This window comes from Homarus americanus, unplaced genomic scaffold (assembly GCF_018991925.1).
Source record: "Homarus americanus isolate GMGI-L3 unplaced genomic scaffold, GMGI_Hamer_2.0 scaffold59495, whole genome shotgun sequence".
Taxonomy (NCBI): domain Eukaryota; kingdom Metazoa; phylum Arthropoda; class Malacostraca; order Decapoda; family Nephropidae; genus Homarus; species Homarus americanus.
Genome location: NW_024732415.1, coordinates 1,993,214 through 2,011,880, shown reverse-complemented (window position 1 = coordinate 2,011,880; position 18,667 = coordinate 1,993,214). Strand labels below are relative to the sequence as shown.

At 45.0% G+C, this 18,667-nt stretch overlaps 1 protein-coding gene across 2 annotated transcripts in view; it reads right to left on the bottom strand.

Annotated features, from left to right (window-relative positions):
• The window catches only part of LOC121868574 (phospholipid-transporting ATPase VD-like), a 99,021-nt gene that overhangs the window by 61,232 nt on the left and 19,122 nt on the right, over positions 1-18,667 (bottom strand). For both annotated transcript variants that reach the window (XR_006089422.1, XM_042369330.1), the window contains exon 2: positions 12,286-12,351. The gene's annotated coding sequence lies outside the window, so the exon portion shown is untranslated. The remainder of the gene's footprint in view (positions 1-12,285; positions 12,352-18,667) is intronic.

Sequence of the window (18,667 nt, the reverse complement as noted above, 5' to 3'; positions counted from 1 at the left end):
TACACACACACACACATATACATACACAAACAAACACACAAACACATACACAAACACACATATACATACATACACACACACACGGCTCTCTGTGACCTTGACCATGCTCTTATTTTTCCTTACAAGGTTACAAGGAAGAATGCGAAGTCTTCACACAACTGCCCACTCACACAGTCAGCCCTGCAGAGCTTACCACAGGCTGGCGTCAAGTATCTTGGTGACCCCAGGGCGCGCACATACACGCACTACCCTCTGTCACCTTGATCTCCAAATCCGGCAGTAGCGCCCCTACCACCTCATCACCTCCACAATCCCCCCTCATCACCACCACCACAACCCCCCTCATCACCACCACACCCCCATCACTCACCACACCTAATCACCACCACCCCATCACCACCATTAACTCTAATACCACCACAATCCCTCACCACCACCACCCCCCATCATCACCACAACCCCCCATCACCACCACAATCCCCTCACCACCACCAATAAACCCCACTAACCACCACACACCCTCATCACCACCACAACCCCTCATCACCACCACAACCCTCATCACCACCACAACCCGTCATCACCACCACAACCCTCACCACCACCACAACCCCTCACCACCACCAACTTCTCATCATCACCACCACCCCCATCATCACCACCACCCCATCACCACCACAACCCCCCCACCACCAACTCCCCACCACCACCACCCCCTCATCACCACCACATCCCCCCCTGCACCCCACCACATCCTCACCAGACAAGGAACACACAGCCATCTGGAGCTGCTTCACTACAGCTCATCAAGCATCAACTTGAAGGCTCTCCGTATATACTTGTACACCCACATACTCGAACCTTTACTCTTGATGACTCTCCGAGGCCTTGACCTTTGAACCCGTGTCTCCACCTCCTACTCCACCATCCCCAACACCACTACCCCCAACAACATCACCACCACTACTACTACTACTACTACTACCCCCAACACCACCACCACCCCCAACACAACCACTCCTAACACTACCATCACCACTACCTCCACCACCCAACACTACCACTATCCCCAACACCAGTACCCCCAACATCACCACCTTCACCACCACCCCCAACATCAGGTGAGGAGTCCGGCTCATCATCACTGACGACTCACCCACTTGACAAATAACACAATGTAAACACGAAGACAAATTACTGACCGGAGCTTAAATGACTGTCAAAACACCTGGCTTCATAGGGTCACTCATTAAATTGGTCCCTGTCCTTGTAAGCCCCGACCTAATCTAACCCAACCCAGCCCAGTCCTGAACAAACTCCCATCAACTGCTTAGACAAGAAACAACAGGCAACCGGGTGGCTTTACTTAACATACCGTAGCTTAAGTTACAAGTTATGGTCAATGTGAGTGAGTGACACACACTACGTAAGGTCCCTCAGCACCACCTGTTACTGCACCACGTGTTTGCTGTTCAACACCTCAGCACAAGTGGTGTACGTGACCACACACAGAAGGACGTCACACCAGCCCCTCATAGTGACTTGAAGGAGGTCGACCCAGTCCACTCTTGCTGCTGCTGGGGAGTGTAAAGGAGCGGTGGTCCTCCCTGACAACACAGTCGGTATTATTACAAGTTATAATACTGAAAAATGGTTCTTGATCTCAGGTATGCACTGTGTAGCCTTGCATGCTTCTGTGCCCAGCGGCCCTTTGGTGGAAACTCATCCATGTTTTATTTATTTATTTTCGTCCCCGCCGCTTGTTGAAGTGGGGAGGGGGGTGAAGTATCAGCTGCTATTAATTTGTTTTAACTGATTGTAATTGTTTTTTTTAAGGGATATCCCGTAATTGTGATACAGCTCTGAACTGCCTATTGGCTCCGGTGCTTGGCTTTGAGCCTAAATTCCATAAATCAATCAACCAATCAATCAGCCCGCGCCATTCACTGTAAAATAAAACTCGTGTTTACTTCACGTTCCTTTTCCTTTTTGTAATGAAAGCTTTTGTTCAACGACACCCCCCCCCCTCTCTTGTCACAAGTCGAGTCTCTACATTGTTGTACATTTTTCATTAAACCGTTGATTATTAGTATTAACATTAACAGCATCATTATCCTTATTATTGTGTGTGGGCTTTATTTCATCTACTGCAAACAAGAGAGACACAAACCATCTGTGGTTGTCACCGCCAAGTACTTCACCAAAGTATTGGACGTTCACAACTTTATTATCAACAAAACCATCGAGCAGAGACTCTACCTTAACTAGATGTGTTATACACTGTACCTCACCTGTGTTACCTGTACACTCGCGAATAATGACGCCCAAATTACACTGTTTGTCCTGTTACGGAAACAAATATGATGCCAGATACAGGTGTTGGCCACAATACACCTGTCAGGGCACACGTGTCACCAGGCATGATTAAAGACCCCGGCCTCAACACACACAAACACGTTCCTTTGTTTGTGTTTCGCTTTCATTTGCTTGTTTGTTGACCTGTTTATAGAGTTTTAATGTAATAGTCGTCACTGTAACTCTTTTGGATTTGAGGGAAGACATTACAGGAGGTGATACAAGTACTGTACCTGCAGGTGGTGATACAACTACTGTACCTGCAGGTGGTGATACAACTACTGTACCTGCAGGTGGTGATACAGCTACTGTACCTGCAGGTGGTGATACAACTACTGTACCTGCAGGAGGTGATACAAGTACTGTACCTGCAGGTGGTGATACAACTACTGTACCTGCAGGTGGTGATACAACTACTGTACCTGCAGGTGGTGATACAATACTGTACCTGCAGGTGGTGATACAACTACTGTACGTGGTGATACCACGTACCTGCAGGTGGTGATACAACTACTGTACCTGCAGGAGGTGATACAAGTACTGTACCTGCAGGTGGTGATACAACTACTGTACCTGCAGGTGGTGATACAACTACTGTACCTGCAGGTGGTGATACAACTACTGTACCTGCAGGTGGTGATACAACTACTGTACCTGCAGGTGGTGATACAACTACTGTACCTGCAGGTGGTGATACAACTACTGTACCTGCAGGTGGTGATACAACTACTGTACCTGCAGGTGGTGATACAACTACTGTACCTGCAGGTGGTGATACAACTACTGTACCTGCAGGTGGTGATACAACTACTGTACCTGCAGGTGGTGATACAACTACTGTACCTGCAGGTGGTGATACAACTACTGTACCTGCAGGTGGTGATACAACTACTGTACCTGCAGGTGGTGATACAACTACTGTACCTGCAGGTGGTGATACAACTACTGTACCTGCAGGTGGTGATACAACTACTGTACCTGCAGGTGGTGATACAACTACTGTACCTGCAGGTGGTGATACAACTACTATACCTGCAGGTGGTGATACAACTACTGTACCTGCAGGTGGTGATATCCACTGCAATTCTGCAGGTGGCATACAACCACTGTACCTGCAGGTGGTGATATTAACTACTGTACCTGCAGGTGGTGATACAACTACTGTACCTGCAGGTGGTGATACAACTACTGTACCTGCAGGTGGTGATACAACTACTGTACCTGCAGGTGGTGATACAGGGGCAATACAAGGTACAGGCAGATATTATATAGGTTGAGGTATACATAAAAATAGTTAAAAATGAAGATACAAGTACAGGTACAGAACAGGTGATACAAGTACAAGAGACACCACCTGTCTTATAGGCTTCTAACGACTACGTCATCAACCCTGCCATTAGGTCAATTGGGTCAATCGTCATCATCAACGCTATTCCCTTCCTCTTCGTCTCACCCAAGTGACTGCTGTAATCACCTAGCGAGAGAGAGAGAGAGAGAGAGAGAGAGAGAGAGAGAGAGAGAGAGCTGCCCCTGTCACCAAGTCTATTGTATGGGTTCGTGACGTCAACACAGGACCAGGAACTACAGTATGTAATGCAATAATTAATGATGGCCTGTTGACTGTGCTGGCATCATACCCGGACCTACACACAATCTCTCTCTCTCTCTCTCTCTCTCTCTCTCTCTCTCTCTTCCTTTGTTTGTCTTGTTCTCTTATTCCCCCTCTCTTACTAATCTTTCTGTAATCTTTTCCCCCTCTTCCATTCTTCCAGTTCCTTCCTCTCTCTATTCTTCTTCCAGTAGCCACCCTCACCTCACCTCTCCATCTGCCCCCCTCCTCCTCTACCTCCCCCTCCTCTAAGCCCGGTGACCAGTTTCCCCCGGTGTAGAGTCTCCCACCAGCCATAACTGGGATCCCTAATGGCAACTCTCTAGCCACATCACTTCACATCCCCTGCACATCACATCACCTACACATCACTCTCCTCCCTCAGCCTCGTGACCAGTTAGTACCACACGCACCTTACGCCACCTGACACTCCTCCCCTGATTAACCTCATCTTACCTGACACTCCTCTGACCTCCGACCTACTTATACATACATACATAAACATTCACATACATACATACAGATACACATCACATATACACACACCAACACACAACATACACACACCAACACACAACAAACACAGAGCCGTCGTCGTGAGGTGCGGACTGACACGGCAATTCTCTCCCTCCCTGGGGCTACACGACACACCTGCCCGCCAACACCCACGTCCGAGTTACCAGGAGGCAGCAGGGAAGGCTCCTTGTACGGCCCGCAGGTGTAGGTCAGGTGCAGGTGATCCGTGTTTACATGTAAAGGGTCACCTGAGGATTACCCACCCTAGTTTATTTTACTGTAAGATTTATCAACCTAACGTTTAGCTAACCAACCCGAACTAACCAAACCAAACTTGACCTGACCTGACCTAACTTGAGCCAAACTTAATCAACCACTAACCAGGTAACAAGTGAAACATTACAAAATACAGGTAATACAAGTCCACAGGTTTTAAATTAACAGGACAACACCTGACTGGTCAAGACTCCAAGTAAATACATTATGACGTCACACCAACATGTACTGTACACATAGAAAGAATAACGCACATATGAACGTAACGTACACCAACATTGTGCACATGAGATACGAACATATTAATATAAGAATGGAGGAAACTGCATACTGGGCAGTCCCATTTACACCCAACTCCTATTGCTCACATATCCATCCAACCTGTTTGAAGCTATCCAGCGTATTAATGATGATATTTAGTAACTTGTTCCACTCGTCCACTACTCTATTTCCAAACCAATGTTTACCAATTTCGCACCTAAATCTAAATTTCTCTCTCGAGGGAGTGCAAATTAAGATGCTTTAACCTGTCTCTGTACTCAAGGTTCCTAATGTCCGGGATTAGTCTTGTTATTCGCCTCTGAATTCTTTCCAATGATTCTATATCCATTCTGTAATACGGTGGCCAGAACTGAACTGCGTAATCCAAGTGAGGTCTCACAAGCGCAAGATATAGTTATAGGAGACCTCGCTAGTCTTGTAACTTACACTCCTTTGTATGAACCCAAGTACTTTATTAGCCTTGTTTCGAGCAAATGCACATTGTTACTTGGCTTAAGATTCCTACTTATCATTACTCCTAAGTCTTTCTCGCAGTCGGATTTCTCTATAACATCGTTGTTCATCTGGTATCCGGTTTCTCTGTTTACATCGCCTAGACTGAGTACTTTGCATTTGTCCACATTGAATTTCATCTGTCATTTTCAGACCATTCGAAAAATTTTTTTAGGTCTTCCTGTAGTTTTGCAGAGTCCTCGTCTGATTTAATTACACGCCCTATTTTAGTGTAATCAGCAAATTTACTCATGTTGCTGTCTACGCCTATATCTAGGTCGTTTATGTATATAATAAATAATAATGGTCCAAGTACTGAGCCTTGGGGTACTCCACTAGTGACGTTGCTCCAATCGGATTTAGTGCTGTTAATGCTCACTCGCTGTTTCCTGTCCTGTAACCACGCCCCAATCCATTTTAGAAGATCTCCTTCAATGCCATGAGCCTCCACTTTTCCTATTAGTCTGTCGTGGGGGACTCTGTCGAAGGCTTTGCTTAAGCCAAGATATATCACATCATAGTTGTGCCCCTCGTCCACTGATTCGAAAACAGTTGAAAAGATTTAATAGATTAATCAGACATGAACGCCCGCTTGTGAAGCCATGTTGTGAATCATTGATCAACTTATGCTTCTCCAGGTGATTTCGAATAGTTTGAAATTATTGCTTCCAGTTTTTTGCCTACAATTGATGTTACACTGATTGGACGGTAGTTAGAGGATAGTGATCTATCTCCCTTCTTGAAAATCTGTATTACATTCGCTATCCTGGAGGATTCTGGTACTACACCCGTTTTTAATGACATGTTAAACAATTTTGCTAAGGGCATACTAAGCTCTTCCTTACAGCTTACAATTATTAGAGTTGGCTGCAATGCTCCATCACCCCCTCTGTCTCCATCACCCCCTCTGTCTCCATCACCCCCTCTGTCTCCAGCACTCCCTCTGTCTCCAACACTCCCTCTGTCTCCAGCACTCCCTTTGTCTCCAGCACTCCCAGCTACTGCAGCACTACCTGTCCTGTATATGTAATGAGTTGATAGCCGTCAAGACATATCCAGATACATCTAGTAATGGCTGGTGATGTGAAGGAGGCAGTGAATGGTGTGTGAGTTATATAAATACAGACAAAACGAGGAAAAACAACAGATAAAAAGACAACATTGGTTTGGAAATGTAGTGGATGAGTGGAACAAGTTACCAAACATCATCATTAATACGCTGGATAGCTTCAAACACAGGCTGGGCGGATATATGAGTGAGAAGGGTTGGGTGTAAACGGGACTGCCTAGTATGAACCAATAAACCCGCTGCAGTTTCCTCTATTCTTATGTTCTTATAAAGAGGGATAAGAAGAGACAAACGAGTTAAAAGCAAAGAGATAAGAGACAAAACGAGATAAAGAGAGAGAGAGAGAGATAAAATGAGTGATAAACAGAGAGAGAGAGAGAGAACTAGCTGGTTGCCACGAAGGTCGACCAGCTTACTCTAGTCTTCCCTCATCATCACCACTTTTATCCCACTACCTCCCACACCCTGGTTAACACACACACACACACACAACCAGCTATTTTGTCCACCTTACTAGATAAAATCATGGAGGAAGAAACACAAGAGAAGGATAACTTGAAGATTAACCTAACCTAATCTAACCTAACCATAACGTTAGGGTGGTTAATCTTCAGGTGACGACAAGACACGGCTGGTAACACGATACGTGACTTTTACTCTGTGTGTGTGTGTGTGTGTGTGTGTGTGTGTAAAATAATAATAAATAATAATAATAAACGGTTTATTAATAGAGTTGCAGCTGGTGGCTGAAAATATACTTACATTTGATTTAGACATAATGATATAATATGCATTGAATACATTTACAGGGCTGTACAGTACATAAATCAGGAGTTAATAATAATAATGAACGGTTTATTAATAGAGTTGCAGCCGGTGGCTGAAAATATACAGACTTACATTTAACATAAGAACATAAGAATGGAGGAAACTGCAGCGGGCCTATTGGCCCATACTGGGCAGTCCCGTTTACACCCAACCCCTATTGCTCATATAAGCATCTAACCTATGTTTGAAGCTATTCAGCGTATTCGAGTTAATGATGATATTTGGTAACTTGTTCCATTCATCCACTACTCTGTTTCCAAACCAGTGTTTACCTATTTCCCGCCTAAATCTAAATTTGTCTAATTTAAAACCATTGTTACGAGTTCGCTCCTGGATGGATAGTTTGAGTACCTTTGTAATGTCCCCTTTGTTTAGCCCTGCCTTCCACTTGTACACCTCTATCAGGTCGCCCCTCGCTCTACGTCTCTCGAGGGAGTGCAAATTAAGATGCTTTAACCTGTCTCTATACTCAAGGTTCCTAATGCCCGGGATTAGTCTTGTCATTCTCCTCTGAATTCTTTCCAAGGATTCTATATCCATTCTGTAATACGGTGACCAGAACTGAACTGCGTAATCCAGGTGTGGTCTCACAAGAACAAGATACAGTTTTAGGATGACCTCGCTTGTCTTGTAACTAACACTCCTTTGTATGAACCCAAGTACTTTATTAGCCTTGTTACGAGCAAAAACACATTGTTTACTTGGCTTAAGGTTCCTACTTATCATTACTCCTAAATCTCTCTCGCAGTCGGATTTCTCTTTGGCATCGTTGTTCATCTGGTATCTGGTTTCCCTGTTTACATCTCCTATACTGAGTACTTTACATTTGTCCACGTTGAATTTCATCTGCCATTTTTCAGACCATTCGAAAAATTTGTTTAGATCTTCCTGTAGTTTTGCTGAGTCCTCGTCGGATTTAATAACACGTCCTATTTTAGTGTCATCAGCAAATTTACTTATGTTGCTGTCTATGCCGATATCTATGTCGTTTATGTATATAATAAATAATAATGGTCCAAGTACTGAGCCTTGGGGAACTTCACTTGTGACGTTGCTCCAATGGGACTTAGTGCCGTTAATGCTCACTCGCTGTTTCCTGTCCTGTAACCACGCCCTAATCCATTTAAGGATGTTACCTTTGATGCCATGAGCTTCTACCTTTCTAATTAGTCTTTCGTGGGGGACTCTGTCGAAGGCTTTGCTAAAGTCGAGATATACCACATCATAATTGTGCCCCTCGTCCACCGATTCGAAAACTGATGAAAAGAATGTTAATAGATTAGTTAGACAAGAACGTCCGCTTGTGAAGCCATGCTGGGAATCATTGATTAATCGGTGCTTCTCCAGGTGATTTCGAATAGAGTTTGAAATGATTGCTTCCAGTAATTTGATTTAGACATGTGTGTGTGTGTGTTACGTCATACACTATTGGTGGATGGTGTTATATAATAATATACATTGATTCTAATATACTAAGTTTATGCAAGAAATTAATATCACCTGAAGATAAGTCCCTATAGTTTATTTCACCTGATGATTAAAACACCCTGACGCTACCTGGGGGAAGGGGGGGGCAGTCTTCAGGTGACTCCTAAATTACATACTACACCTGTACTAGACACACCACAACTATGGCCCTCACCTGTACTCTGGGGGGGGGACCAACATGGCGGCCAGACTACACAGAGACTCGACTATAGATGCATCATATTATATCTCGTCCCCTTAATATAGATAAAAAAATTAATATATGAATCTGTTAATTCGAGTGTTTGTTAATCCGAGTGTTTGATAACCTGAGTGTCTGCTAATCCGAGTGTCTGATAACCTGAGTCTGTTAACCTAAACTAACCCACATAACCTAATCTATCCGGGACACTTGTACACACCCACATGACCTAACCTAACCAATTAAAACCTAACTTAACCACACCTAACCTAACTTAATCTAACCAAGGCACCAGTTCTACCACCTCTGTGTGTGTGTGTTGAGGGGTTGAGTCCAGGGGCCGGGCGTCGCCTTAAGAATATTCCCGTAAGGAAAGTGGGTGGGGGGGGGGGGGGCACAGGCTGGGTCGTATGCACTTCTTTGGTTCAAGCGGCACTACCACCAACAGGGCCTGTGTGTGTGTGTGTGTGTGTATGTATGTATGTATGTGTGTGTGTGTGTGTGTGTGTTGTTTGGTATCTTACTTCCCTCATCTTCCTTCTTGTTTTATTACGTTCTTCCTTCTACTATTACTTCTCTTCATCATCTTTTCTTTTTACCTCTTCGTGTTTTTCCCTCCCCCCTCCTCCTCCTCTTTCTTCGTTCCCTTCCTCCTCCATTCTGTGTGCTTCCTTCTTCCTCTTCCCTCCTGATGTAGTGGTATTTTGTGTCCGTTGTTGGTGGTGTTTTTTACCGTCGTTACTGAGAGACCAAGGACTTCGGGGGGTTGGGAGGGGTGAGTGAGGGAGGAATGGATAGGATGGAATGAGGGAGGTGATGAGAGGGGGAATGAGGAAGTGGGAATTGGGATACAGAATGTGAAGGAGGAGGGAGAGGGGGTTGGGAGGGGGTTGGGGATATGTTGTCATCGGTGTCAGTATGAGTCACTCGAGAACAACAATTAAGTCCGTTTGTCTGTCAGTGCACCAGAGTTCAGTGATAGCAATGTACCAGCGCTCCTGTGGGCGTATTTAAAACTCTCCTTACTCGGGTATTCATCCACTGTACCGTACAGTCGGCTACACTTATACCTGGTACAGTGGCTGGTGCCTTTTGTAAGATGTGGCAACACCGTGGAATGCGCATCTAGCATCATTAAATCTGGCTACCATTGAGAGGTTCCTTAGGGCCATTCTAGGAGTTATAATACGATGTAAACAAACACAGAGTTGCCACATCTCACAAAATAACCCCACCCACTGTACCAGGTATAAATGCTGCCAACTGTACCAACCTGATTTTCTTTTACAATATACCTGCATCTGTACCTCAATAATAACAACACCATCACCATATCTAGCCTCTCGGTATGTGGCCAATATGATGCATAAACAAATAATAAATTAACATTACAGATACAGCTGAGGTGTAAGGAACAGTTACTGGGAGTGGTGGTGGAAGGAGCAGTCAATCACAGGTGTGGTGGGGGTACTGACCAGTGGAAGGTACACAGTAGGACACAGTGGTTGAGCTTCTGTTGTGTGTCGTCAGCCTGGCATGAGAGACAGCAGCTTTACACTCTCAATATACATCTCTGGACCCTAACCAGCGGACGAATACACAAGTAGGAATTCCTCAGCCCGCCGCCAGCCAGTTAAAACCAGCAGTTTAACATTACACTGCATACTAAACACAAGGAGGCAGCAAGACCGTCACTGCACTCGATCGCCTCTCTCTTCCTCAACCTCAGCTCAATCGAATGTGGTCACCTTACTATATTGCCGACCACTGACTTCGAACCGGTGACCGTTGGATCAAGAAGAGAGAGTTGTGTCTGCTGGACCACCGTGTCCTTAGAGGTTAATATGTTGCAGCATTAGCCATATAAACATACTGTGTAGTGGTACGCATGGTGCACTAGAAGATGACGAGAGCACGCGCACACACACACACACACAAGAGCACATTAATTACTGTACATTAATAGGTCACATCACCTTGTACACACAGCAATAAGAGTACTGATGAACACCCAAGCAATGTGCACTTACATCCTTTAACACAATGGAACACCGTAATAGAACATAACTTAAGAATGAAGGAAACTACAGCGGGTCTATTGGTCCATAATGGCCAGTCCCGTTTACACCCAACCCCTATTGCTCATATATCCACCCAACCTATGTTTGAAGCTGTCCAGCGTATTCGAGTGAATGATGAAGTTTGGTAACTTGTTCCACTCGCCCACTACTCTATTTCCATTGTTTACCTATCTCGCGTCTAAATCAATATTTGTCTAATTTAAAACCATTGCTACGAGTTTGCTCCTGGTTGGATAGTTTGAGTACCTTTGTTATATCACCTTTGTTTAGCCCTGACTTCCATTTATACTCCTCACTTATTCAATACACTAATTTTGGATCACCTGAAGATTAGACACCCCAGTTTATCTCGCCATTAGATTAACCATTCTAACTTAACCTAATCTAACTATCCTAACTTAACCTAACCCAAACCTAACCTAACTTACCCTAGTCTAACCTGCTAGGTAGGGTGTGGGCGTCAAATCTGCAGGTGGAATAAGCTTGGGGTGTCTAATCTCCAGGTGATCCGAAGTCCTCAGGCGCCACTCATTATATAGTTAAGTAGTCAGGAAGCACTTATCACACACCTGTCTACCCGGTGCACTGTTCCCTTGCCGTGACCTTTACCACCGCCTGACCTCCGACCAACACACACACCAGCTATTGGGGTTGTCATGGTAACCAACCCTTTCTGGTCATTTAAACCGAGAGTAGTTGACCTTCATATCTGACCTTTAGGATCATCTGAAGATTAGACACCCCCTATTATTAGGAGATTAACCGGACTAACGCTACCTGGGGATAAGGTAAGGTAAGGTATGGTAAGGTTATATTGTAGTGCATGGGTTAAGATAGGTTAGGTTAGTTTAACATTACGATGATTGGTTAGGTTAGGTTAACATTACGATGATTGGTTAGGTTAGGTTAACATTACGATGATAGGTTAGGTTAACATTACGATGATTGGTTAGGTTAGGTTAGTTTAACATTACGATGATTGGTTAGGTTAGGTTAACATTACGATGATTGGTTAGGTTAGGTTAGTTTAGGTTAACATTACGATGATTGGTTAAGGTTCAGGTGAGCGACATTAACTTGTACTGAAACTCCTGAAGGCGATACTCACATTCTTAACCGTGGCTGGTCCCTCGTTAAAGTGGTCAGAGGTCGTCCAGTATTCACACAAGTATCTCTGAAACACACAAGAGGAAGCCACAGATTACACTAATGACCCGTGAACTAGTGTTAATAGTTCCCGACCTAACGTGACCTAATCCATCATAATCTAACCTAACTTAACATAATTCAACCTAACTTAATCTAACCTAACCATTAAGACTGGGGTTAAGTCCTTATGAACCCCGATACTAATGGTTAGATCAGGTTAGGTTAGGTCAGGTCAGGTTAGGTCAGGTTAGGTCAGGTTAGGTTAAGACTTAATATTACGTTCAGACAATAGAAAAAAAATGGTAAAATCGCTTCGTATCCTTCTGTCGTTAAGTGACGTCAGACCCACATGACTGACCATAGTGACGTCAGACCCACATGACTGACATCAGATAACAACAACAATAATAACAATAAAAAATCACAATAACATTAACCACAAAAAATAACAACAATAATAATAACTACATAGAATATACGTATATAATTAATCGCTTCAGAAACATAGTTATTAATAAAAAAAAATGGATCCCATATCCCCTTCAACCACATACTGCGTCACACTCACCCAAGACAACCCTATACCACACTGTACCTCACCCCGTCTACCACGATACTACCACCAATACACTATCCACTCTTTAAATAGGCATGATATCTAACGACCATGTACAATAATCGAACTGGCATTAATCACCGGGACGATAACACACTGATATCGTAACGTTAACCACTCCCGCTATCATGTTATTTACACTACCATGATTGCCTGTCTGTTTCATAGCTGCTGCAACTTGATCAATATGAGAGAGAGAGAGAGAGAGAGAGAGAGAGTCATCACCATCAATCTTCCACAGTGACGGCGCTAATCCCCTGACCTGGACCATCAACCACTATAGAATAACACACAGGTACAGTACATATATAACACAGGTGTACATATTCAACTATATACCATCAGTGTGTCAGGTAAGGACCTCCCGTGTGTAGTAAGTAAATCACAGGTTGTTGGCACGTGATAATATGCCGCGGCTGAGAGTCTCGTGTGATGGTGAAGGTGGTGGTGGATTAGGGGTGGTGGTAGTGGGGTTGGTGTGGCGGTGGTTGTGTGGTTGGGATGGTGTGGCGGTGGTAGTGTGGTTGGTGTGGCGGTGGTAGTGTGGTTGGGATGGTGGGGTTGGTGTGGCAGTGATAGTGTGGTTGGTGTGGCAGTGGTAGTGTGGTTGGTGTGGCGGTGGTAGTGTGGTTGGGGTGGAGGGACTAGAGGTGTGGTGGTGGTGACGGGTTCAGGGGGTTCCGTGCACGTCTTCCCTCCAACCAGCACCCGACTGAGTGTACCCCCTCACCCTCCCTCAGCAAACCCTCAGAGCTGGACACACTAGGGCTGTAAACATCATATAGATGCCATATTCTTAAACAGGCCTCAAACTAACCTAACCTAACCATAATAATCGGGGTCCATAGGAGTGGATTCAATTCAAATGGTCTTTGATTAAAACCTATTAGGATGGGGAGGGGGGAACTGATGATGCACCTACGCACGACGCCCCCAGCAGAGAGGGAAGGAGCCGTTTCGTTCATGCCTTCAGGGGCCGCCCACACCTCTCTCTCTCTCTCTCTTGCTGCTACGAGTTCCACTCTTTACTGCACTCCGGTGATCATCACACACACACACCACCATCCCCCCTCTACACACACCACCTGACATCCCCCCCTCCCACACACACACACACACATATACAGTATATATATAAAGCCACCCACCCACGCTCACACAAGCCCCTAGCGCACATAATTCCTCAGAGCGGATTCACAACACACACACACACACTACCCTCAGGATACAGTAAAGCGATGTTCAGGTATCTCACGGTATTACAAAAAAAATCACACGTTACAATTAATTACCTTCCTCTATCGATTGTCTCAGGTGTGGGTTACAGATGCTCTAATTACCCTGTACCGTACCTGCGACTTTAAAACCATTATCCACTTCTGTATTCGTAGATTCTGTACAAATTTCTCAATGTATAATTACTGTACCTGTAGTAATATATCCACGCCTATACTTGTATTACTGTATTATGTACCAGAATATAAATTACAGTGGTCATGTAATTCACCTATATTTCAATGGTCATTACGCTCTAAAATACAGTACTGTACCTCGGGTTGTGGGTCGAATCTTTACCATATGTACCGGTAAGTGACCAACACACATACAGTACCGGTAAACACACACACAGTACCGGTAAACACACATACAGTACCGGTAAACACACATACAGTACCGGTAAACACACATACAGTACCGTTAACACACATACAGTACCGTTAACACACATACAGTACCGGTAAACACACACACACAGTACCGGTAAACACACACAGTACCTAAACACACAGTACCGGTAAACACACACACAGTACCGGTAAACACACATACAGTACCGGTAAACACCATACAGTAAACACACACACAGTACCGTAAAACACACACAGTACCGTAAACACAACAGTACCGAAACACACATACATACCGTTAACACACATCATACCGTCACATACAGTACCGGTAAACACACACACAGTACCGTTAACACACACCGGTAAACACACACAGTACCGGTAACACACATACAGTACCGGTAAACACACACATACCGGTACACACACACAGTTCGGTAAACACACAACAGTACCAGTAAACACACACACATACCACAAAAAAACACAGTACCGGTAAACACACATACAGTTCCGGTAAACACACACAGTACCGGTAAACACACACACAGTACCGGTAAACACACATACAGTTCCGGTAAACGCACATACAGTACCGGTAAACACACATACAGTTCCGGTAAACACACATACAGTACCGGTAAAACACACACAGTACCGGTAAACACACACACAATACCGGTAAACACACACACAGTTCGGTAAACGCACATACAGTACCGGTAAACACACATACAGTTCCGGTAAACGCACATACAGTACCGGTAAACACACATACAGTACCGGTAAACACACACAGTACCGGTAAACACACACACAGTTCCGTAAACACATACAGTACCGTAAACACACACACAGTACCGGTAAACACACACACAGTACCGGTAAAACACACATACAGTACCGTAAACACACACAGTACCAAAACACAAGTACCGGTAACACACATACAGTACCGATAAATACAGTACCGGTAAACACACATACAGTGCCGGTAAACACACACACAGTACCGTAAACACACACACAGTACAGTTAAACACACACCACAGTACCGGTAAAACACACACAGTACCGGTAAACACACACACACACAGTACCGGTAAACACACATACAGTACTAACACACCAGTACCGGTAAACACACACACAGTACCAACACACACACCACACAGTACCGTAAACACACATACAGTCCGGTAAACACACACACAGTACCGTAACACACACACAGTCCGGTGAACCACACACACACACAGTACCGGTAAACACATACAGTACCGGTAAACACACAGTACCAGTAAACACACACAGTACCGGTAAACACACACAGTACGGTAAACACACATACAGTACCGGTAAACACACATACAGTACCGGTAAACACACACATACCGGTAAACAAAATATCACGAGACAGCACATATACCGGATGTCCAGTACCACAGGACCGGTAGTGTTGGTGTGGTCATGAGTGAAGCGCGGCTTTCCCAGTATTACGACCAGAGAAAGAATACGTCAAGAGGTTGGTATACTGGGTGTGTGTGTGTGTGTGTGTGTGTGTGTGTGTGTATGTATGTGTGTGTGTGTGAGTATCAGGCAATATGTTAAGAAAAAGACGATTTACGTAATAACTTGGGAAAAGAAGATCAGTTAGACCAGAAAAGGCTAGGTTAGGTTAGGTTAGGATTACATAGGTTAGATTAGGTTGGATTAGGTTGAGTTAGGTTACGTTAGGATTAGGTTAGGTTAGGCTATAGGTTAGATTAGGTTAGGGTGGCTAATCCTCAAGTGATCCATTATCATGCCTCCAGAAGACTCACCCAGGAGGGGGTGTCATGGAGCCTCACATCCGGCGTGTGACAGTGATGATGACTCTTGACAGTGTGGTGAAGGCAAGTACTCAACCACTCGTCAGGGGGCAACACCACCACCACCACACTCCAGCAACACGAGGCTCACAATAAACCAGGGGGAGGAAGGGGGTAGAGGAAGGGGTAAGATAGGAAAGGGGAGAGGAAGGTGGGTGTCTGGGGAATGTATCATGATTTGGACTTTGGGGGAGAGAGAGGAGGAAACGGTGCTTGTGAAACGACTAGACAAACACTAGTTAGCTCACACACACAACATAACTACGAAAAACAATGAAACACCAAATTCTGAAATTATATACATAAAAAAACAAAAAAACATCAAATATGAAATTGACAGAAAAAAAACACCTCACTCCGTCTGTCACAAATTAAATAATAATCCTCCACGTGTATGTGTGCGTGTCCTTGTGCTCCACTGGGTGAAAATAACAGCGTAGACAAACAGGTGAAAATCACACACACACACACACACACACTCACACACACACAGAGTAAACACACTATGAATCCTGGTATTTGTTTGGTATCCGCGGACAAGTGTTTCGGCTTCCCACTAGCTGGACGCAGGGCCACTAAACCTGGTCTTAACACCTTCAGGATACCGTGTGGCCACCTTCAGGAGACCGTGTGGCCGCTACCAACTTCCCGATCAAGTCCTAGTCGCCGTCTATATCAGAGCCCCAAAGTTCAATGAATAGTTCAACCTCATCAAAGCCGTGTGTCGTGAAATTATGGTGAACCACACACACACACTGACCCCTCCCACACACACATACACAGATCCCTCCCCCACACAAACACACTCACCTCCCTCCCACACACACTGATCCCTCCCCCACAAACACACTGATCCTCCCCACACACTGATCCCCCACCCACACATACACACTGATCCCTCCCACACACTGACCCCCCCCACCCACACATACACACTGATCCTCCCACACACTGACCCCCACAGTGACGAGGCAGGTTCCTTCACCGCCAAGTCTACACCGTTAAAATGAGGAGTTACCCAAGATAATATAAGCTCAGGCGCTACAAGGTGTCTCAGGTGCCACTCAAGTTAAATGCAGTAAAACACCAACACACACTCATATACGCACAAAACCACACACTCACATATATACATACATATATACATACATTCTATGCACATACACACCCCTGTACACACTCATATACATACATATACGCTTGCAGACCACACACACACACACCAGAATCAGTGCCTCCTCCTCCCCTCATTTACGTGCATTTACAATATATTTTGCTGGCTCTCTCTCTCGAATGTGTGCAGGGAGAGAGAGAGAGAGAGAGAGAAGCCCTGTATCTCCCTCTACAGACAAACAGTGAAGGATCATTTGTACGACATGAAGGAGTTACGAGAAGGTCTTTTAACATCCCATCCATCACCACCTCTACCCTTCCTTCCCTCAACCACCTCTATCCCTCTCACCTAACCTAACACACATACACACCCACTAGCCCCCACCAACACAGATAACACACACTTCAAGATACGTCACCCACACACACACCCACACACGTACTGTCTCACTCCCACACCCCCACCTACCCCCTCCCCCCATCCTCATCAGTAAGAGGCGACACTATTTTTATAACATTACACAATAACTTTCTAAAATGTGTGTTTACCCAACAAATAACAAAAGACTGGGGGTGGAAGGGGAGAGAGGGAGGGGAGGGGAGAGAGAGGGAAGCGAGAGGAAGGGAGGCTTACAATACTACCGGGAAGACTGTACACAAAGCAAGGTTTTCCGTTCACATTTGCCTCACTGTTCCTCGCTCACTGGTCAAACGGGCCCCATCACAACCAAACTAACCACACCACACTAAACCTAACCACACCTAACCTACTTTCACCAGGCTCTTTACTCCACCAACACGAGACAATACAAACGTACACAATCTCTCTCTTTAGAAAAAAAAAATAATCCATTCAAATTATTTAAATAGAGAAACAAAGGCGCCCGGGACAGTGATTCTTCTTCCTCCTCCCCCCCTCCTCCTTCATCCCCACCTCCCCCATCACCCTCACCCCTTCCCCACAAAGCGAGAAACACACTTGGAATGGACCAGCTCCTAGTTGTATGGGACGACTCATGCTGTAACACGTTGGTAAATGGGGTGTGGGGTGGGGTGTAGTGGGGGTGGGGTGGGGGTGGGTGGGTGGGTGTGGGTGTGGGTGGGTTAAAG